The 11,270-nt window shown below is 37.5% G+C and overlaps 1 pseudogene across 1 annotated transcript; it reads right to left on the reverse strand.

The window, feature by feature from the left end:
• Nucleotides 1-159: 159 nt before the first annotated feature.
• Nucleotides 160-9,391, reverse strand: LOC146329579 (uncharacterized; annotated as a pseudogene). The gene is made up of 9 exons (XR_014769086.1): nucleotides 9,295-9,391; nucleotides 8,551-8,850; nucleotides 6,020-6,253; nucleotides 5,740-5,844; nucleotides 5,262-5,465; nucleotides 3,568-3,901; nucleotides 2,353-2,704; nucleotides 2,207-2,264; nucleotides 160-841 (listed from the first exon to the last, which is right to left on the reverse strand). The product of XR_014769086.1 is annotated as an uncharacterized LOC146329579 (transcript).
• Nucleotides 9,392-11,270: the final 1,879 nt, after the last annotated feature.

Raw genomic sequence — 11,270 nt, forward strand, 5'->3', positions numbered from 1 at the left:
TTTTGTAGTACAAAGATCAACTTTATCGTTAGACCAGCTTATATCACCTGATATCACTTATATAAGAAACATCTCAAATATTCCAGTTCAGTACTTTGATCGGCATGAAACCACTGGCTGATACGTGTTTTTATGATTAGCTCACTGTTTTTATACAGTTTTTTTTTTTCATACTTTCTCATTTAACTGTTCTTTGTAATGTATGATGACCCTGATGAAGGCCACAAACTGAAACACTCAAAATAAAGTTGTTCTCAATTCAAGTGTTGCTGGTGTTGTGACCTCTTCAGTGCATCATTTCGTAGGAAAGACAATAATAGTATCATTGATGCAACACTTTATGCATTTGTCACAGTTGTACGGCTTATTAACACAAAGCTGATATGAGTCATTACTGCTTCTTTATAAACACTTCCTCTGCTCTTCTGACAGAAGTGTCAACATTTGCTTGTGAGGCTCAGTGGTTTTGGGTCAGTCAATGTTAAAATTAGAAAGAAGTGAAGTGACATGGTGGCGGAGACGCCTTGAAACGTGAAAAGTCTTATCGGGCAGAAGCATTGGCCATGCACCACTGCATGTTGATGGAGTTGATTAAATGAGTACGAGCTCGAAGTAGATCCTGATTCAGTTATGATGGTAGAGACGTTCACTCAGGGGTCGTGTTGGATCTAAAGTTGACAACAGCATAAGCAACCTGCTCCTGTTCTTTAGGCTGAGGAGGCTGGACGGTGGAGTAAAGAGGATCCGTCTGGGTCTTAGAGAAGTGAACTCTGCTATAATGAATATCATCCTGCTCTGCTGGTTGAGCTGAGATGGTTTCATACAAAGGACCAGGGTTGAGCTGATGAGGAGACAAGACAAATAACATTAGTTTACATTGTGGGACACTAAAGGTCTATACTAAAAACTGGACTGATTGAAGCTTCACCTAACGTTTACTTTTTAAACTATCTAACTTTTTTTCTATTTGTTGGCTTTGATGAGCCAATATGCAGAGTTTATAGAGAGGCAAGCTGTGCCAGGTGCCAGTATTTCAAAACTTTTAATCTAGATCAGAATCATCAGGATAGGATTAAATCTCAAAACTCTGTTTTTTTTTTTAACCAGGATATGTGATTATGATCTTACAAACATGGGATATGGATTTGTTAATATAATACTACCCATAATCCAGATCAAATGTTATTTTTTGGTAGCTGCAAATTAGGTTAGTTTTAATGCTAAAAAGAAATCATAATAATCCTGATCCCTCTGGAAAGGTGGATTCAATATGGATTAAAGTGACTGTAGGGACAAATAGTGTAACAGATGTTAAACATTTAATTATTCTGTTATTCATAGACTGGATGAAACAACATCCATTCTAAATTTAACATTTAATCAGTGAACCAATTAGAACTAGTTATTAAAACACCAAAAAAAAAAAAAAAAAAAAAAAAAAACCCTTCAAACTGAATTTCACATTTCTTCCTCAGATAATAATAATATATTTATATAACACTTTTCATAAACCCAAGGTGCTCATACTAAATACAGTGATGGTTATAACCAGCTCCAGAAACTTCTGTAATTCTGGCCTAGGTGTTGTGCACTAATGCAAATAACTGAATATGGATGTCGTGCTGACTGATTTGCACTTAATTTCCAAGATGTCTGACATGTTTTTGTTAATTAAATGTTACTTTGATCAACTGATGGAGGCCTAGTAAAAGACCAAAAATCCAGATTCTGTAATTCTGATGTCATGGTATCTGAATCAGAATGATACTGTTTGAAAAAATTGCAAACAAAGGGACTGTAAAATCTGGATAATTCTGGTCCAGTTTAAAGATTTTGAAATACTGGGTCCCAGCGGGTGAGGTTTGCTCTCTGGGTGAATCCATGCTGACTGACCAGGCGCAGAAGTTCATTGTGAGGCGACAACGCATATGCAAATTCACATAACTTCATAATCGGTTAGGTTGAACATGTCGACACATCACCCCAGCCCTGAAGAGGAAGCGGTATAGATAAGGGTGATGTTTTCTAATGCGGCAGAATTTCGAAATATCTGTTCTGTGAGAGGAAGCAATTGTACTTAGTGTGCTGTGCTCACACTGGGCTTTTGTGCTCTTTTGCAATCAAGAATTTTAAACACTACAGGCTGGTTATTAAGACTTAGTTCAACATGTTGTGCAGGAACTTTGCTGAAATGTCTGATCCTTACCTGTTCTGGATTGTCCGTTGCTTCAGGTTGAGGAGATTGACCTGATGTCCTCTTTCTTCTAGTTAGTGAAATGAATGAATACACATGAACAAGCAGTTTTAAAAATTGAATGTCACTGATCCGCAACATATTACAGTGTTTCTTACCTGATCCATAAGAAGACAACAAGAGCTATGGTAACCAGGAGGACAGCTATGACTCCTGCTGCTGCTGCTGCTGCTGCGTTTTTCCCTTCAATATTTTGGACAGTCAGAGTTTTTTCACTAGAGATAATGTCTTTCTTGCCGGTTCTGACAGCACAGGAGTACCTTCCTGCATGCTGACTGCTGACTGGGTCTAGAACCAGGTGTTTGTGTTGCTTCACTGGCAGGGTCAGAGTTCGACTGTTCAAGGACCAGATGTAGGTTGTGTTGTCAGGCAGAGGACAGCTGGTGCTGCAGATCAGTGTGACTCTCTGACCCTCTGTCACCTCTGCAGGAGTAAACTTCACTGTCAGACCTGAAAGATGATTTAGTATGTTGGTAAATGTACATAAACAAACATAAAAAAAAACAAATTCACTTTAAACTGACACATAATGAATGATTTCTATTCTACCACATTGCCTCAAATTGAGGCAGCTATAGCTACATTACTCAGACCAAGATGAGGTTAAACAAATCTAATGCTGACTGTTGGTGGGAGGTGGGTTGCAGATCCTGATCCCGGTGCTTAAGTCACAGTTTTGTACGTCCAGTGATTGACAGAATAAGACTTTTTGAAGTGACTGAACAGTGTCTTGCTACTTTTGTTCCACCTTTGCTACAGTGAGAGTATGTTTTACTTAAAAGAACAGCTCTGGGCTTCCTGCACTTAGTCTGTCTCCTCTTTACTTGTGTTGCTTGCTGCAAACCACATCTGCTGCCTATAACGCTTGTTCTGCCATTGGTATTCTGTCCAAAGTCCCCAAAACATAGACTGTACTTGGACAGTCGTCATTCCAGGCTGCTACAGCCAAGGACTGGAACAACCTGCAAAAACACCAAAACTGGTGCATGCAACTGTTTCTTAACCCAACAACAATTTTAAAATTTCTATCTGTCAGCTACTCCTTGTTCTTTTTGTTGCTCTTGTTATTGCTCTGACAGTCTGTCTTGCTATCTGTTGCTTGCCTGATTGTTTATTTGCGGCTATTTGTTGCCTTTGTTTGGGTTTTTTGGGGGGGGGGTTTTGGACATTGTGAACCTGCCTCTCACACACATCTCCCAGCTGACACTCAGGAGAGGTGGGACGTAATATATCACTAGTTAAATAGCTGACAGTAGCCAAATCACTGCAGTGACACAGGTACTATCTGTGTTGTATTTATTCTACAAAATTACCTGTGACAATCAAAGTCACTCCAGGAAGGTCAGACTGTTCCATGTTGTCGTTGAAGTCTAAATATATATTCTGCTGAGTCAGTCCTTTGTAGGTTTTTTATTCCCAGGATGTGGTGGCCATTCATGTTGTCATGATACTCCAGTCGACCTGCAGCTTCAATCAGCTCTTCAGCTTCTTCCTCACCACTTCTCTTCATTTTATACCATAATTTAGAGTTTGGCTGCTGGTTGGTGGGATGAGAATATTGACTTGAAATGTTCACTGAAGAACCAAGCAGAGCACAGATCCTCCTGCTGATATAATTCACACTCCAGCAGTTTTCATCCTTATTACCTGAAATATACGTAAAAGACCAACAGCAGTGATTTTTGGGGAATTTTAAACCACTTCTCAAAACACATTTGCATAAAATTCATTTTAATTATTGATTCGGGTGCTTTTATCTTTGTTTTATTTTGTTTCTATTTTATTTATTCAATATTTGCCTGTTTTCTTTCATTTGAATGTTTCTGTATTCAAACTTGTAATTGTAATTACTTGCTTTGTTAACTGACACTTTGTCTCTTTTCTTTTTTCTTTTCTTTTTTTTTCTCTTACATTGCTTTGCTGTAGTTTATGAATTTACAGCACTTTGTGCCTTTGTTATACACAGTGCTAGGCTATATAAATAGTTGTTAATATTAAATATATTAAAGGTCCAGTTTGTAAACTGTGTGTGTGTGTGTGTGTGTGTGTGTGTGTGTGTGTGTGTGTGTGTGTGTGTGTGTGTGTGTGTGTGTGTGTGTGTGTGTTTTCATTAGCATATAATGACCTGAAAAAAATAATCATTGTATTTTTGCAGAGGACGTGGGTCATCTTCCACAGAGGCCACTATGTTCAACTGCCATGTTTCCACAGCTGTAAGGAGCAGACAAACCAAACACCGACTCTAGATACAGTCTACAGCATTTTTCATGGTCTACTCATTAGGGGTCTGCAACCTTTACCTCCACGGGAGCCATTTTTAGCAAAAAAAAAACCAAAAAAAAGAGAAATCTTCCTGGAGCTGCAACTATTTTCTTCTGAGACTGTTTTTTTCTTTTTAATTTGGCAATCATATGTAGCTGAGGGCCCAAAAAGGCACTGAACCTTAGACACAGGATATGACAACATTTCTTTCTTTCACTTTATAGGCTATACATTTTTAAATGGGAGAATAGAAAATCACTTTAGGCTTAGAGCAATGATAAATGAAAATTAAAACGTTAAAAAAATCAAACATTAATTTCCGTTAAATGTTTATCAAAGCCACAGGGAGCCACTGGAGAGGGGCAAAAAAGGTTGGAGACACTTGTCCTACACGCTTGGCGAGTTCTAATTAGTTTGCTGAAGTTTACAGCCTCAAATCTAGATGCCACCAACTCCTATACACCGATTCTTTAAGTTATATTTATTACAGGGACTTAACTTTTTTCTTTTTCTGTTCTCTAGAAAAGATTGAATCAAATAATTTCAGGAATTGATGACACACAGAACTTACTTCAGGGTTCCTGCATTAAACTCTACATTGTTTATGTTATTTATCCACACTTGTGATGCTGCATCATTATTCAGATCATCATATTTCTGTTGCATTTCATGTATTTAGATTTATCACACCAATGTCCCGTAACTTAAAACAGTCCAGGCAGTACGTTAATAAGTTTATACTCACAGACTTCAGCAGAGAGCAGATCCTCGTGGCCTTTTACAGCACAGGAGTAGCCTTCAGTAGAAATGGAACCGTAAAACTTTTGACTCGCACTGAATTTGTCGAACTTTCCATCTGTGTACCAACTATAAGCAGTTTGGGGGTCAGCCAGAGGACAGCTGGTGCGGCAGATGACACGTTTCACTGAAGTCTTTTCAACACGTATTTCTGTTTGGAGATAATTAATATATTTTTATCAGTTAACACACATTAAAGTTTATAATTTGATGAATGAATTGCATGAATTGTTGAACATAATCTCTCAAACTCTGGTTAGCACATAGTACAAGAAAAGAAAAATATGACTCTGTGAATGGTTACAATAATTTATCAGACCTCCTCATCTCTTCTGTGAAAAATTGACTTTAAATACATTAGAGGTGTGATGGTGAGAAGAGTGTTTGTCTGTTGGTTTGTCTGTGGAATTTTGAGGAAACTTAACCTGTTGGATATGTGATGGAGCAGGGCTCATCCACTGATGTCTGCTTATAAGAACACATTCTCCCTTTAGCGTAGGTCACATTGAAGCAGGTTGATGTGACAGAATCTGGACAAAAAGAAATGAGAGAAATTATTTTGACTGCTGTGAACAGTAACAGTATTTTATAATAATTTAAGTTATTTATATATTATTATAATTTAAGTTTCTAGTGCCTGATTAATAAATTTCCTCTTGAAAGTAGAAAGAGGTTTTGTAAAATAAGCTAAGCGTTGTCACTCACCCACTGAGACTTCAGGGGCTCTGAGATGCTCGTAGCCTTTGACAGCACAGGAGTATGTGACTGCTTCATCACTGCTGACCAGCTGTTGGTACCAGGGAGACCAGTCCTGATAGACAAACTCTCTGTTCTTGTACCAGATGTAGGCTGCAGGCTTTTCAGTCAGAGGACAGCTGGTGTTACACATGAGTGTTACTGTCTGTCCCTCTGTGGTGGGAATCACCTTCACCTGCACGTCTGAGATGATGGTGAATATAATAAGATTTTATACAGTGATGTCAGTCAGTTTCTCAAATCCTATTTTCAGATTTCAGTAGTAACTCAGGATAGAAAATAAACTGGCAAAAATCTGCTCTCAAACGTCCAAGAAGTTCTATTGATGATTTGATCCAGTTTAATATCCCAATTGTAAAACAATTTAAATAACTATGAATTGACATTTTCCCAACTCTAGAAAATAGAGATGCACAATGTTATCCACACCTCATCATTACAGTATTTTTACCAATATGATGATGTGTGTCTGTGTTGTCGAGTTTTTTTTAGAACTGTCTGAAACATAGCAAAGTTGGTCTTTGCAATGAGTGCTCAGTGTCAGTCATGTGAGGAGGAGCCAAATCACATTCCTTCAACACAACAAGTTTAATTGCCCATCTTAAGAGCTGTCATCCTGATCCTTATGACAAAGAACAAAGAGGGGGAAAAAAAACTGTCAGCTATAGCTTTCTTATGTGAATGAGCAGATTTTGTCTGCATTTTCCAGTAGGCCACGACAGGAAGGACTTGATATTCTCTGCAGTTAGGTGGAAAAAATATGTGCATATTTCAGTATTAAATTCAATCTGCAATTCAAAATAAAATCCAATAAAAATCCAATATCGTGCATCTCTGCTAGAAACAACATTTATACTTACATCACTAAGTCACTAGTTTCATCTCAAACAACAGAAGACCAAGGATTAAATTTACAACCCTCCAGGGGGAGAAATCAGCTGGAGGATGTTTTAATTTTTAAGTTTAATACTGGTCTTTTGTACTGCACTCTATAAAATATTAGTTGGACAAATTCCACATCCTGATGTTTTCTGGAAGATTTTTTTTTTACCCACATAGATGAAATGATTTATGATTTATGAAACGAGTCCCCCTTAAACAAGCTAAAATACATTTTAATCCTACTATTGCAAATGTCCTAATAACCTATATCTATGTGTACCCGCAATGTATATAAGTATATGCATTTAAGTCTTGTGTGTAAATTGTGCACCTGTATCTGTGCACCATTCCAATTTAGATTTGTTTGTACTATGTGTATATGGCTGCAATAATTAAGCAAGTATTAATTGCCAGCTGCTTTTGTAATGGATTAATTAATAACTTAAAAAAAGAGAAAATAAAATCTTTGATTCTAGCTTCTTAAAGTGATACATAATGAGCTGCTGGAAACCATGTTGCAGAATCTCCCAAACAATGTAAGTGAATGGTGACCAGTTTGCAAATGTAAAAAAACAACAGAATAAAAAGATAAAATACCTCCATACTGTGAAACTAACCAAATTCACCCGACCTTCAGTCGGCATGAAGGTGAGTAGATAATGACTGAATTTTTATTTTTGGGTGAATTAACCCTTCAAATGTGAATATTTACTAGTTTCTTTATTTCTTTTATGACAGTAAACTGAATATCAGGTTTGTGGGCAAAACACATTTGAGGACATCATCTTGAGCTCTAGGAAACGCTGGCTGGTATTCTTCATTTTCTGGAATTTTATAGACAAAACAACTAATTTATTAATCAAGAAAATAATGAAGTAATCAACAATGAAAATAATCAGCAGTTACAACCTTAGCTATACATGGATATTAGGGGTGTCACAATTTCAATACTAAATTGAAACTTGTGTGAAATCAGCTCTATATTTTAAGTAATTGAAATCAAAGGCAGAATTGACACTTCTCTTGGTATTTTTTTTTTCCAACCCTACCTACTGACAGTGTCAGTGAAATGTAAGTTGAAGAAAACCAGACAGTCTCAGGTCTGTAAATTCATACTGTGAATATACCTGATGAAGGTCGTCCAGACCGCAACGTCGGATAATTAATAAATCACCAGAAAGCGAGACAGTGTGCGGGAGTCTTTCTGGTTTTCTTCAAGTTGAATCTGCCTCTGACGCACCTGTCATGCATTCAGGTCTGCAGAGATCTTTTTTTCATATTTTTGAGTGAAATGTAAGTGAAAGTTGTCAGGGCATAAAACCATTGATCTGTTGATCTTAACAAATCAAGACTTGATAGTCTAACAGTGGCAGAGATTCCCTTTGATGCATATGCAACATGTCTGTCTGTATATGACTTGCACACCAGCCACTCTGATGTTCATGGACAATATACTGTAAATCAGTTTAAGTATAATTATTCTAAAACTATATCTCTATGTATACACATTCTTTTTTGTCAACATGAAGTAGTAAAACTTTCACCAAAAAAAGTTAATATACTGATGTGATTGTAGTAATTACTGACAGCCACAGTACCTGCAACATGTAGCTGAATACTGGTGCCCCAGCAGGATCCAGGGTAGTCTGCATTCTCTCTGCAGCAGTAAAACTTTGCATCAGTCTCCCTCAGATCCTTGATTGTTAGAGTTGGGTGATTCTCTTCTGACATGTTGAACGTTACACGATTTTCCTCTGCAGAGACTTCAGTCTGAATATAACGTCCATCCCTGTGTGCAATGTACCATTTGTTGTTTGAAGTGGTTTGTTCAGCCGAGCAGGGCAGATCCACTGATGAACCTTTGAAGGCACAGAAGCTTTTTTTTTGTCCCTGAATCCCTTTAACAGAAGCAGACATCAAGACAGATTTATAACATTATAAACCATGCTTTTCTATACAAAGCATTAAATAATGATGGTTTATTATAAATTACATTCCATCAGATGAAATAATCAATCTTGACAGTTGATATGTCACTCTTATACTCAGTAAAGCTGTGATATTTTATGTTTTGTGTACAGACTTAAGTTATCATTTAGTTAGTTACTACAAGACATTTTTAAGTGATTATTAAATTGTCTCAGTTTAATACTGATGATGAGCTCTATCAGCAAACAAGACCATCTTAGATATTTTTATTTTTGATGTTATATTTTGTGGTTATTACGGTGGAAACACTCCCTGCCTTTGTCCACAGGGGCTTCCAAAATCAACACAATATGACAATTCCTTATAGTAGTTTTAATGTCATCATACAAGAGAGCATAAATAATCTTTCATACCTGAGATGAGCGAGATGAAAGCCATAAACACACATCCAGCTTCTGCCAACAACATGGCTGTTGTTGTTTTTTTTAGCTTCTAATCAGAAAGTTGATTGTATAACAGTTTTTGTATTCACCTCATCAAAATGCTGCATTCATGAAAATGTTTCCAAAAAGAAATCAGAAGTGTAACCCAGTCTTAAAATCAGCAGCAGCTTGCTTACAGCCAGATGGCTAAAGAAGACTGTTGGTCAATGTGAGGATGATTAGCAGACTGCAGTCAGCTCTGATGTCAAACTGTCACTTCCTGCTACTGACAAATTTTTTTGTAAAAAGGAACCACAAGTGAAGACTTCATCATCGTCATACGTTGCCATAGTTTTTTTCAGGAAAATCTTTTTTTCCATGTCATCATCTCTGTACTGTCTTTTCTCAAAGTTCTAATTGTTTATGTGAAGTTATTTTTCTTTATATAACAAAGCATAAACAGTCATTCATACCTGAGATGTACAGCATAAAACTCACAAACACAGAACCAGCTACAGCCTACATGGCCTTTGAGGTCCAGTTGAATTTGTAAGCTCATCCAAAAAAAATAATGAAGAAAGATATCAATGATTGTTACTCACTAGACTGTTGGTTAATATTTGAGTGGTTTACACAAGTCTCTGACACTAAAATTAGACTTCCTTCCTCTTATTATGTTGAACTGCATCAACACTTTCTGACCTCTAAACCCAAAATTTAAGCCAGACAAATTTGTTGTCCTTCATCATGTCTTCATCAGCTTTGCAGTACATTCAGAGCTTAAATTGACATGTACAGAAGAAATTGTGTGCAGCTCATGTAAGTCATGTAGTAGGAGCACCTGACTCTTCACTCTGCTCTGTAGCAGTTCGGAGTCTGTCCTCTAGATGGCGCCATCATCACAGCACATGATATAAGGAGGGGATTGTGCAGTAAATCAGACAAATTCAGAGTACTATGCTGCTGAGGCATTTGATCACCTATCAGCACCCTCGTATGTTGTTTGTATTCAGTTGTTTTTTTCCCACTGTTTGCTGGTCAGGTGATGTGATGCTGCTCATGAGAAACGTGACTGCAGATCCTCGTCTGATGTCCAGTTGATCCTCCTGCTCTCAGTTTATCCAATAGAGAAAATTCAACAGATAGCTAGAGAATTCTTGCTGCCTATAACAAGTGCTGTGTGTGTGTTTGTGTGTGCGAGAGAGAGAATATGCGTTCATGAGTTGGTTAATAGTTAACAGCTGACTTTGGTTACTGCTGAGACCTGAACAGTTCCCAGCCAAAACATAGGGAAGAAGCAGGAAGTTTCTCCTGGTGAGACAAGGCCGTGTGTGTGTGTATGTGTGTGTGTGTGTGTGTGTCTGCAGTAAAAGGAAAAGTAGTTTAAGTGTTTTGTTAAATGCCTGTGACACATTTTTATTAAAAGACCATAATTATCACAAGAACTTTGTATGGAACCCTTCAGAACAAATTTTAATGGTCGGGTTCATCATAATGCGCGTATCAAAGACAAACATATTAATTACCTTCTTTTTGGGAATCTGCGTCATTTACGATTCAATTCCACTTCAGAGGGCTTCAATTAATGATAAAATGATTCTCAATGCATCAAAATTTTAAGGTTTTAAGCCAGGAGGTGTCTGTTTGGATTGCACTTATCTGCAGCTGCTCACATTCAACCATCCTCACCAAAACTCAACAAGTAGACTAGTTTAGAAGTTAACGTGATGCACATTAGATGTAGGGGTGAGGATTTTTTTGTGTGTGATTTGATTCAGGATGTGCTCTGCTGTGTGTGTTGTTATGAATGCTGTGTCTCCAGCAGTGGAGAGCAGCCTCTCTGCTGCACCATCAGCTCCAGGGAAAGTCATCGCTGTCCAACATGCAGAGCTGGTGCAGAGTTTTAGAGGTGAACTGAGCAGAGGGTGATTTTCTTCACCACAGAGTTGGTTGATGTTGTTTAATGC

This window comes from Lutjanus erythropterus, chromosome 3 (assembly GCF_056507025.1).
Source record: "Lutjanus erythropterus isolate fLutEry1 chromosome 3, fLutEry1.hap2, whole genome shotgun sequence".
Taxonomy (NCBI): domain Eukaryota; kingdom Metazoa; phylum Chordata; class Actinopteri; order Lutjaniformes; family Lutjanidae; genus Lutjanus; species Lutjanus erythropterus.